At 48.5% G+C, this 11,219-nt stretch overlaps 1 protein-coding gene across 1 annotated transcript in view; it reads right to left on the reverse strand.

The window, feature by feature from the left end:
- The window catches only part of LOC103158800 (collagen alpha-1(XIV) chain), a 208,269-nt gene extending 197,744 nt beyond the window's left edge, over positions 1-10,525 (reverse strand). The window contains exons 1-2 of the mRNA XM_027431692.2: positions 9,954-10,525; positions 9,116-9,311 (exon numbers count right to left, since the gene is read on the reverse strand). The gene's annotated coding sequence lies outside the window, so the exon portion shown is untranslated. The remainder of the gene's footprint in view (positions 1-9,115; positions 9,312-9,953) is intronic.
- Between the last annotated feature and the right edge of the window lie 694 nt (positions 10,526-11,219).

Here is an 11,219-nt window from a genome sequence, read left to right on the forward strand (position 1 = left end):
TGTGTGGAGGGTGGAGGATGGATCATAAAGCCAGAGAGGGAACCATGAAACAGGAAATGATGTCTTAAGAATGGTATGTAAGAGTTGAGCAGCGGTGGCTCACGCCTTTAATCCCAGCACTCAGCAGGAACAGGCAGGGGGATCTCTGTGAGTTCAAGCCAGCCTGGTCTACAAAGTGAGTTCCAGGACAGCCAGGGCTACACAGAGGAACCCTGTCTTAGAGAAAAACAAAAGAAAAAAGAAAGAGAAATGAGAACTTTTGGGCTGTAGAGTAAGCTCATTGGTTAAGAGCACTTGTTCTTTCGAATGACCAGATTTGATTCCCAGCACCCACAGGTGGTACACAGACATATGTGAAGGCAAAGCACACATATGAATAAAATACATCTTTAAAAAGGAGGAGATAAGTAAGAGGAGAGAAGAGGGTATTAGAATGTACGTGACATGACATCAGGAGAGTGGAGGGAAGGGACCAGCAGGAGTATGGGGCAGGGGAGGGGGCTACAAAAAAGCATGAAAATGCCAGGTTAAAAACCATTGCTTGTACACTACTTTTTAAAAACTAATTTGAAAAGAAAGACGATCACCATAACACACAGATAGCACTCAAAGAGTTCTAGTTTTGGCCCCCAGGCACCAGGTTAATGGAGAGGAAATGGAAATGGTGATAAGCGGTGGATTTGCTACTTAGGCAGAAGCTAAAGGAAGAAGGCAAACAAAGAACCTTCTATATCCCTCATAGTAAGGGTGTGAGGCCAGCTTGGCAGAAAGGTTGAGGCCAGAACTGAGGACCCAGATAATTACAGAAGCAGCCATTACTCGCTTGTGTGAACTATACTGTAGACGGTTCTGAACACATTCCTATCCTTTTTTTTTTTTTTTTAAATCTCTCTCCAGATGGAACTCTATGCAGGTTAAAATGATCAGCTTTCTGTTGATGTGGCCACCTGACTCTAGAAGTGTTCACAGGCTTCTTAAGAAAAAAGGCTTTGCAATTGTGGACAAGTTTTTGCGAAGATGCTGTGAAGGAATAGTGATATTCAAGCATGTTTCAGGCCCCAGAGAACTAAGAATGAGAGGCATGCAACAGATGTCACTGTGCGTTCATGCAGAAGCTAAAACTGGATTCTTTGGTGCACCTTCTAAAAGGAGAAGGCGTGAACTGATGCAAATTCAAAGTCCAACAATGAGAAGAATTTGCTTTCCTCTGTTAGAAGATTGGGATCACAATCCCAGTGAGTTTTCCTACTTGGGGGAGCATGATAAAAATGGTTTTTAAGATGTCCACTTCGGGCCTGCAGAGATGGCTCAGAGGTTAAGAGTACTGACAGCAATTCCAGAGGACCTGGGTTCAATTCCTAGCACCCACAACTGCCTGTAACTCCAGGATCCAACACCATCACACAGACATACATAGGCAAAACACCAATTCATACACACACACACACACACACACACACACACACACACACACACACAAGCTGGGTGGTGGTAGCTCATGCCTTTAATCCCAGCACTAGGGAGTCAGAGGCTGGCAGATGAGTTCGAGGCCAGCCTGGCCTACAGAGCGAGTTCCAGGACAGCCAGGGCAACATAGACAAACCTTGTCTCAAAAAACCAAAGGCCTCAACTCTACCTTTCCAATGTTGTTTGTTCACAGTTTTTTTTGTTTGTTTGTTGCAGGGGTTCCTTTGTTGTTTGGTTGTTTGGGTTTGTTTGTTTAAAACGTGGACCTCAAGCTGAGGAGCTGGCTTTTGGGAGAAAAGAGTTGGCCAGTGTAAGGACTAGTTCTAGCACCCACATAAGGGCTAAGAGGGTATGATGGTGGCCTTTAATCCCATCTCGGGGAGAAGCAGAGACAGTGGAACCCCAGAATCAGCTGAATAGATTGAGGAGCTAAAGCCACATTAGTGTTCAAGTTAGAGACCTTACTTCAATATATAAAGTAGAGAATGACAGAGGAAAATGCCTACAGTCAACTTTAGAACTATCTACACATACATGAATACTTGTAAATACACACACACACACACACACACACACAGGCGCCCACATGCATATAAACATGAATACACACAAGAGCAGGCATTCTATACAATTATACAAATGAAGAAAAAAACACAAATCCTCACATGCCCACATGCCCTTATAAGTCCCTCTGATTTCAGGCTGTGTTGACAATGAAAGCTAGCCTTCACAATGCTGCTTCCAAAATGTCAAAGAACTACCCTGTCTCCTTCAGGAGGGAAGCTTTACTGAGAAAAAGCTAATCTCATCTGAGGTTAATAGCAGTTTTAGGGGTGGCACCATCAGGCAGGTCTCCAAGGAACAGCAAGCAGCTCCTCGGCTAGCTTGGTAGCCTTAGAAACTCTTTACCTTTCTGCATATTGGCACTGGGAGATGTCTGGATGACATTATAAAACATAATTTAATGGCTTGAGGTGAGTGTGGGCTCTGCTAGGGGCCCCACTCCTGCCATCCCCCACCCCCTGTGATCTTCCTGGGACTGCTCCCTGAATACAGTGGACCCTCCCTGGAAGGATGGACCACCCTGAGTCTGGTCACACCTCAGTCTTGGATCCCCCTCCACTCTTCACCCTCTGCTTGAGAGCCTCCGTCCAGCAGCTGATGGAAGCAGACACAGGCACCCACGGCTAAACACTGAGCCATACTCCTGGAATCCGGTTGTAGAAAGGGATGAGGGATGAGGAAAGGAGTCAAGACTGTGCTGGAGAAACCTACAGAAACACCTGACCTGACCTAGTGAGAGCACGGAGACCCTTAATCGTAAAGCTGGGGAAACAGCATTGGACCTAACCAAGCCCTCTGGATGTGGGTGCCAGCTGGGAGTCCTGGGCAGTCTACGTGTCCTCTAACAGTGGAGCCAGTGTTTATCCCTAGAGCACAAATGGACTTTGGGAGTCCATTCCCTATGGAGGTGTACTATTGCAGCCCAGATACATGAAAGAGAGCCTAGGCCCTCCTCGAAATGATGTGACAGACTTTGATGGCCCCCGTGGGAGTGGATAGGAGGTGGGTTGAGGGGGTTGGTGGGAAGCTTGGGGGGATGGGAGGGCGAGGGGATGGGAGGGTTGAAAAAACATAATTTAACAAATTCAATCATTTAATAAGCCATCCATAGCACTGGTTAATTATCAACGCGTGATTAGGGACAATGCGTGTACAGTTCAAAGGTGAATATGCTCCATGACTTACAATTGCCTTAAGGTAAAGAGTGCTTGGAGTTAGGGGACCCTGCCACTGTGAGCCTCAGGGACAGATGACCCAGGGAAAAGCACATTTTCTTCTCCAATAACCCAGGGCTTTCCAGAGGTGTCAACAGCCTTGTGAGTTAGTCAGTTGTACAAGAGCCAATACAAATCAGCCTCAGAAACACAGCCCTTCTATGGGTTGGAGAAATAGCTGAGCAGGTAAAATGCTTGCCGCACAAGCCTAAGGGTCTCAGTTCCAGTCCCAGACCCCACATAAGAAGTCAAGCATGCGCTTGTAATCTCAGTGCAGGGGGGCAGAGACTGGAGGATGTCTAGCCAGCCACACTGATGTAATTGGTGAGCTCTGGGCCAATGAGAGACCGCATCTCAAACAAAAATAAAGATAGCTGGCTTCTGAGGAATGACAGCTGCAGTTGACCTCTGACCTCTACACTCATTCACTCCTGAGCATATACTCAGTCACACAAGCATGAACACTCAGAGAAAACACACACACACACACACACACACACAGAGAGAGAGAGAGAGAGAGAGAGAGAGAGAGAGAGAGAGAGAGAGAGAGAGAGCTGCCTCCACACTCTTAAACTGGATGGATGTGTAAATTTTGAGATACAAGCCAGAGCCATTCCAGAAGTGCAGCAGATTAGTGACAGCTACTTGACACACGAGTGTACCATCATCTGGCTTTTGTCTTCCCTCTCATCCTGCTTTTTAAGGACTGACAAATTTCCTCCACCAAAGAAATGGGCTAACCCTCATGAAAGCCTATGACTGACTGGTAGAGGGCTAGCTTCACTTCTCACTGTACACGGATCTCCATTTAGGAAGGCTTCCCGGTCCTCCCACTGAGAGCCAGACTCTCTAGATGTTTATCATTGAACTGTAGTTGTCAATTGCATCTCTAATTTCACAAGGGCATTATGCAATACTGTTTTCTGAATATTAAACCCAGTGACAATACATGGCAAGATGCTGGGCTCAAGAGGAAGACAATCCAATTCTTTTTTTTGAACCTCAATTCCATGTGCTCCTCTCCACAAAAGCAGAGACAGGAAGCCATCAAGGAACACATTTTTATTCACTGAAGTGTCTCCTGACTGCCTACACAGACCTGCCCTAAGTCATCTGGTGGCCTTAGCAAAGGCTAGCCCCTCTGCAGTAATTTTCACAAGCAGCTCCAGTAAAATCTGGGAGAATAATCTGAATATAACTCCCTAAACATTTCAAGTTGGGGACATCTGCCAAGGCAATTTCAGCAGTCACTAACAGAAAAGTGCAAGAGGACAATTAGCTTACAACCAGGCCTGGTGGCTTATGCCTGTATACCCAGCACAAGAGAGGCTGAGACAAGAGGGTTGCTGTGAGTTCGAGGCTGGCAATAGCTACGCAGGAAGAGGCAGCAGGGTTACACAGTGAGATCTGACGTAAAAGGAGGCAGGAGAGGGGAGGCAGGATTGCTTAACAGGTAAAAGTAGGCGTGGAGCAAACCTGGTGACCTGAGTTCAAGCCCCAGAACCGACAGTAAAGGAGAAGACTAACTCCAGAAAGTTGTCCCCTGACCTCCACATGGGTATGTGGCATATGTTCACACACACACACCTGTGCACACATACATACACGCACACACCCAACACACAAGGAAAAGATAAAGAAAGGGACGCGAGGAAGGGTTGCGGGGTGGGGGTAGGGGGAGTGCCATGGATTTACATTTTTCAACCTCGGTGGAATTTGGGTCTCTTAAGCTCCACACTCCGACTTGTAGTCTTGGCTCTCATACTACCCCACAGATGTTCCTTTCTTGTCACAATTCCCACAAAAAAAAAAGGAGCCAAGAAAAGAAAAGTACAGAAAAAAATTTTTAAGAGGAAAAAGAAGAGAACGAAGCAGGAGAAAAAAAAAAAAAAAAAGAAACCACTTTTGTCAACCAGACTCTGAAGTAAGCTTGATCCTAAGCGGTCCCTTGATCCCTCTGCCTCGCGTCCTCTGCTTCAGCTGCCAGAGCACGTGACCCCAGCTTCCCCCATCCACTCCAGTTCCAGACACACGCCCTCCTGCCTTCCCCAGAGGAGGAGAAACGGGGGGATAGAGGACCCAAACTGATTTCCTACCTCAGACTCCTCCAGCCTCTTCTCTCGTCATTTCCCTGTCCCTTGCTAGACCTGTGACCCCAGAGGAGGAGTTCCCCCTGGAGTTCAGTGGCTTTATGTCCCGACGTAATGAGAAGATAGTGTGCTTTTTACAGAGAGAGGAATAAATACCGGAACGTGCCAGTATCTCTGCTACAGTTGGGGTTATAAATGTCACCCCAAAGGCATGACCCTCTGGGAGGGGGTAGAAAATAAAAGAGGGGCCTCCAGAAAGGCTTTCTCAGAAAACCCCTCTCCCCTCCTCTCCTTTCCCGCCCTCCTTCACAATGTAAATGTTTTTGCTCCACTGTGTACATCAACGTAATGTACTGCTCTGCCACAGGCCGGGAGCATCAGAGCCAACTCATCAGGGACAAGACCTCCTCAACCCTGAGCCAAAACATGTCTTCTCTCATTGTAATTATCTCAAGTATTTTGTTTTAGTGACAAAAAGCTGAGTAGCACAGCTTCTAACACAGACAGATAAACAACTGACAGACACACACACACACACACACACACACACACACACACACACACACACACGCCATTATTCCCATGAGAAGAAGCAGCCTGCACTCAAAGTTTAATGTATGAAAGAGTCGCTGGACCCCTGCCACTATTTATTTACTTATAAGGAGAAAAGAGAGTAATGGCTGCCTTGACATCCAACACTATCAGGGGCATATTTTCTGAGAGACAAAGTAAACTTTTGTCACTTCCTTTTAAACTTGCTTCCTGTCATCCCCACACCCCACTCCCCAGCCTGCTATGGCCAGTCCCTCGGATGATCATCTAGCATGTCCTGTGTCAATGCCATAATCGAAGATAGTGTGTTAGCTCAGTGGTGCTCACACACAGCCCGGCCCCAGCGTGCAGCAATTCGAGATGACTTAAAGAAATTGTCAGTTATGCTCTGTGTTCCAGGAAAACATCGGTCATTTGGCTGAACTTGATCGAGAGTGACTCCAAAGTAGCTGAAGTCACATCTCTGCAGAGGATGTCAACTACAACCAGGCCCGAAAGAAAAGAAAAGAAAAAAGATCTTTGTGTCTTAGCAGGGAACAGTAGAAAGTAAGATCTGAAGAGAATGTGCCCTATGGAGTCTTTCTAGTAAGCTAGGGCCTTCCCAGACTTCCATGATAGTCATTCTGGTTTGCTTAGCCTGTCCTGGAGGCCAGTTCCTGATGGTTCTAAAAAGCGTGGAAGGCTAGAGATGTCTCTGAAATCTTCAGTTGGACTGTTAGAGCACCAGGATCAGGGCCAAAGAGCTCCTCCCATCCATCCTGAAGCCTGGGAGCCATCCAAAACTACTCCAGGAACACTGACAGGTTCCAAGGAACCCTGCCCAGAGAATTAATTATTAAGAGGCCTCACAAGGGTGGTTCCTGTCCTTTCCAAGGGACCTGTAGGAGGTCGAGGCTACAATGGAGATTCAGGATTGCTCTGGTTCAGGGCTCCTCGAGCAGGAGAGAGTACCCAGTGTTTATTGAAAGACTAAAAGCATACACTATGTGCCATGGATAAAACCTAAATATATCTTAGTAGGTGAAAAAAATCAATCAAAAAAGACCATGTGTAGCATAGTTCCATTTATATGAAATCCCCAAAGACTGGGTGACACAAAGATTTGGGAAGTTACTGTCCATAGGTGAAGGTTTTCTTTTGGAAATACTGAAAGCATTCTATTTCTTTCTAGAATTTTTAAAAGTATTTGCAGGTGATGTGTGTCAGTGTGTGTGTGTGTGTGTGTGTGTGTGTGTGTGTGTGTGTGTGTGTGCAAGTGCCCATGGAGACCAGAAGAGGCTGTCAGATCTCCTGGTAGTTGTAGGCCACCAGACGTCCCTGCTGGGAGCCAAACTCAGACCCTCTAGAAGAGCCATGGGTGCTCTCAACCACTAGGCCATGTCTCCAGGCACCTAAAAATTATTCTTAATTTGTTACATTAACTGTCTACTCTAATCATGCCTTCTAAATGTATGGGTTGTATCCTGTGTGGAATGATTGTCAAGTAAACTGTTAAAAACACACACAAGGAACCAGACATGGTGGTGTAAGCCTGTAATTCCAGCACTTAGGGGACTGGGGCAAGATGGTCCTGGAATTCTTAGCCAATCTGAGCTACCTGATGAGTTTCACATCAGCCGGAGCTACAGAGTGGCAACCTGTCCCAATAAACCAAATAACAAAACAAAACAAACAGAAACCCACCAAAGGAAGTTACTCCAGAATATCACATTGAGCCCAGGTTCAACCAAAGTGTATCCACATTATTCTCTTAACCTCAAATCTAAAATCTCATCCATCTATCCATCCACCTGTCCATCCATCCATCTCTAATGTAACAGTGAGGCTACAGGCAGCGCTGAAATCCCTCACCAGCGACAAAACACCCAGTCTCCTCATTACCACACCTGAGCCTGCTTGCTGTTTCACCCTGTAAAGAAGCGCCCTCTTGGCCCTGGGTAGAAGCTGCATTCCAGGGCCTCCAGCAAATGAGGACGGTGAAAACTCGTTTTCATTTCTCCTTACTGTGATTCAACAGAAGGCTGACTCCTATTTCCCTGCCTCGGGTCTCCACTACAGCCAGCCTCTACCAGCCAGGAACTCTCCAACCCTTCCAGCAGAGCCTGAAGCCAGGTGTTGGCACACACTTGTAACCCCAGCTTTGAGAGGTGGAGACCGGAGGAATGGTAGCTCAGGGCCTTCCTCAGTTACGAAGAAAGTTGTAGAGCAGCCTGGACTGCAAACGACCCTGCCTAAATAAATAAGTCTTTCTTGGAACTCGAAGCAGTTCTAGATGGCGGGGGGGGGGGGGGGGGGGCGGTGATCCAGACCTCTGTGAAAACTATAAGCAAGAGTCTTCAGGTGCCCTCTTCAGGGCAAGTTGGAAGCTCTCCTGGACTTAGGCTAAGTAATCCTGAGCTCTGCAGGGCAAGCCTAGCTTCCCAAGGAGCAGGCAGGAACTCCGCACCAAGTCTGCCTGACTCCAAACCTTGGCGGGTAACTAAGGCTACTCTAATGACCTACCCTCGCCCTGCCCCTGCCTGTGCACACTGTGTGGCAAAGCCCAGCTTCTGCAGATGCCTCGGATGCCCAGAGGCGGAGTGCAAGGAGGCCGAAAGTAAAGAGGACGAGTTCAGAAAGAGAAAAGGAAAATTAAGAGAAGAAGGTTCTGCAGCATCTTAGCCCAGTGTCTCCTCTCAACGCAGCAACACCAGGAGCGAGCGTGGGTAGCACTCCACCCTCTAGGAGGGAGCTCTGCCTGGCTGCTCCCCATCAGTACTTTGAATGCCTAGGTGAGTTGGGGACAAGTCTCCCAAGCCACCAAGCAGATAGAATCGAAACAGCGTTGTGCTCTGTGCTCTGTATGCAGAGTTTCCAAACAAACCCCTAAGCCCCTACCAAAAGAAAACGCTGGAGCCGCCACTGTAGAGCAGCCAAATGCAGCTAGTTCCTGCCCGGCGCCCACCGCACCCAGACACCATGGGGAAATACTCCTTTGCTGTCCGCACACCGGTCACTCGGCGCCTGCCATCCCTCTGCCCTGTGGTCCCCAGAGAGGAGCCATCTATCTGTGTGCGCGATCTCCTATCTCACCCCTAAGGTCGCCAGGCCACCCCCGCGCACAGACGTATGGTGGACCGTCCTGGAAACCGCTTTCGTCTGCAGGTGGCTCGCTCTCTCTGGCTTTCTTTCTCCACCCAGAAACTATGCAAAGCCGAACGAAAGAACAGTAGGGAAAGACAGACTGACCTGTGCCGAGCAACTTTCCAGCCCAGGTTTGGGGACCTCTTGGCGCCTAGGGAAGGTTTGCCGCCGGTTGGTTCTTAGCAGACCACTGCCCTGGCTGGTTTCCCTCGGAGTACCCTTTCTTAATTAGCTTCTCTTTCCTGTCGCTCACTCTGTCCTCTCCTTGTCCTTCTCCCGAAGCCCTGCAGAGCGTCCCCTCCTATCGCCCAGGATCAGATAAGAAGAAAGGAACCACTGAGCGAGCCAATTATAAAGCCGAAGGTGGCCTCGGGGGCGGGAGGTGGGGGAGACAGACCCCCCACTTTCCCTCCTCCTCCTCTCCTGCATCCCCGCCCCTCTCCGGTTGCAGAGGAGCCCGCCCCGCGCCTCCCAAGTCCCCCCCCCCTCCCCAAGGCCTGGCAGCAGACCCAGGTGCGCGTGGCAGCCGGGTGCAGAGCATGGATGATGAGCCGCTTGGTCCCCTGCAAGTGGCCTGGGCCCCCAGATCCTAAGCCAGACCCCAGGTCACTTTGAGAGAGATCCCATCTCCAAAGATGAGCCTTGTCGTCCTTCAGGGGGTCTCCTCTCCCTTGCTCCTCAAGTTCAAGGGTCCAGCCCAGCAAGGCTGCCACGGGTTGACTTTTATGTGAAGGGAAATCATTTGGAGGAATGTTAAATCGCGAGGTTTTCTTCGTCATAAAAACTACATATGGACAGTTTCGTGCGGTTGGACCTGCAGATTTCCTTTCCCCATGCACAGATATTATAGTTGTTAGATTTGGGAGGCTCCCAGGGACTCAACCCCTTCCAAAAGCCTGGAGCCCCTGCTCCATGCAGGACATGCCCTTGGGAAAGTCCTCACCTGTGTCTGGGGACCTGGACCTGAGTTCTCGCTTTCTGGGTACTCTTTAATAAATCATCTTCTCATTTTTGTGTCAGGCTAGAAAAAGCCCAGACATTCACCTTCATACGGGAAGCTGCTGTTTGCTCAAATGGGGAGCGGGAACTGCACACATGCCGACAATTTAGCAAGACCTTGCTTTGTGAGGAAAGACCAAAATGAGTGTGACTTGATTCAGTTCCCAGCGCAGGGGGTAAAGTAAGGAGTGTACTCTCATGAATTCCCGAGCTGCTTCCCAAACGCCTTGCTGGGAGCACACACGGGGATGCGTAACACCTTTCAAGGTGGTTTCTGAGACTCCCCAGCCTTCCAAGCTGCTGTTAGTCACCTCCACTTTCTTCAAATTTGCGTGCTCTTGGCCTCTCTGCCTAGTTTCTGGGCTTCACCTTGGAGTTGAAAGGCGGCTGTAGCCTCCTCCCTGAGACCCTGGGTCGGGATCAGCCTTGGCTTCAACTCGCGCCTTAGGGCGAGGCGGCTGCTGCACAAAGTTGCGTCTGCGTTTTAGAGAGCATAATTCTCCAGGGAGGCTACAGTTTTCAGCAGATCACGCCAAAGCTGGGGCCCTGGAAACGGGACTGCCGAGGTGGGAGCGCCATCTGGTGTCTGCACCGGGTTAGGGAACTGGAAACAGACCTTAGACAACAGGAGCCTCAATTCAAGAAGTAGATGTCATCCCCAAACGTCTATTATGATCCCATTTTAATAATGTACCATGGTGCAGACTGTAAACCTTTCTTCTAATTCCCTTGGAGGATGTAGTTTTGAGTTGGCACAGACTTGTAGGTAAGAGACCAGAGGGTAGTGGATTATTTAACTATGAAATCTTGAGGATGGAAGACTGCCTGAAGACCATAAGATATGAAACGTACGTATAAATATCTATCTAAAAAAAGTATGAACAACAGTTTTTTATTAAACTTTTTATATGAAGAGCTGGGGAGATGGTTCGGCCTAGGAGGTTCTTGCTGATCTTTTATATTTCCAGATTTCCAGAAATCTTTTAGATTTCCAGAAACCAAGCAAAGTTGTTGACTCAGACCTAAGATCCCATTAGTGGAGAGGTGGGCTGGCAGAAGGAACCCTGGGACTTGCGGGCCAGCCGGTATAGACCAATCAGTGAGCCCCAGGTTCAGGGAGAGATTGTTGCAAAAAATAAAGTGGAGAACTGATTGAGGGCATCAGACAGAGAGAGAGAGAGAGAGAGAGAGAGAGAGAGAGAGAGAGAGA

The sequence above is a fragment of the Cricetulus griseus genome, chromosome 10 (genome assembly GCF_003668045.3).
Source record: "Cricetulus griseus strain 17A/GY chromosome 10, alternate assembly CriGri-PICRH-1.0, whole genome shotgun sequence".
NCBI lineage: Eukaryota > Metazoa > Chordata > Mammalia > Rodentia > Cricetidae > Cricetulus > Cricetulus griseus.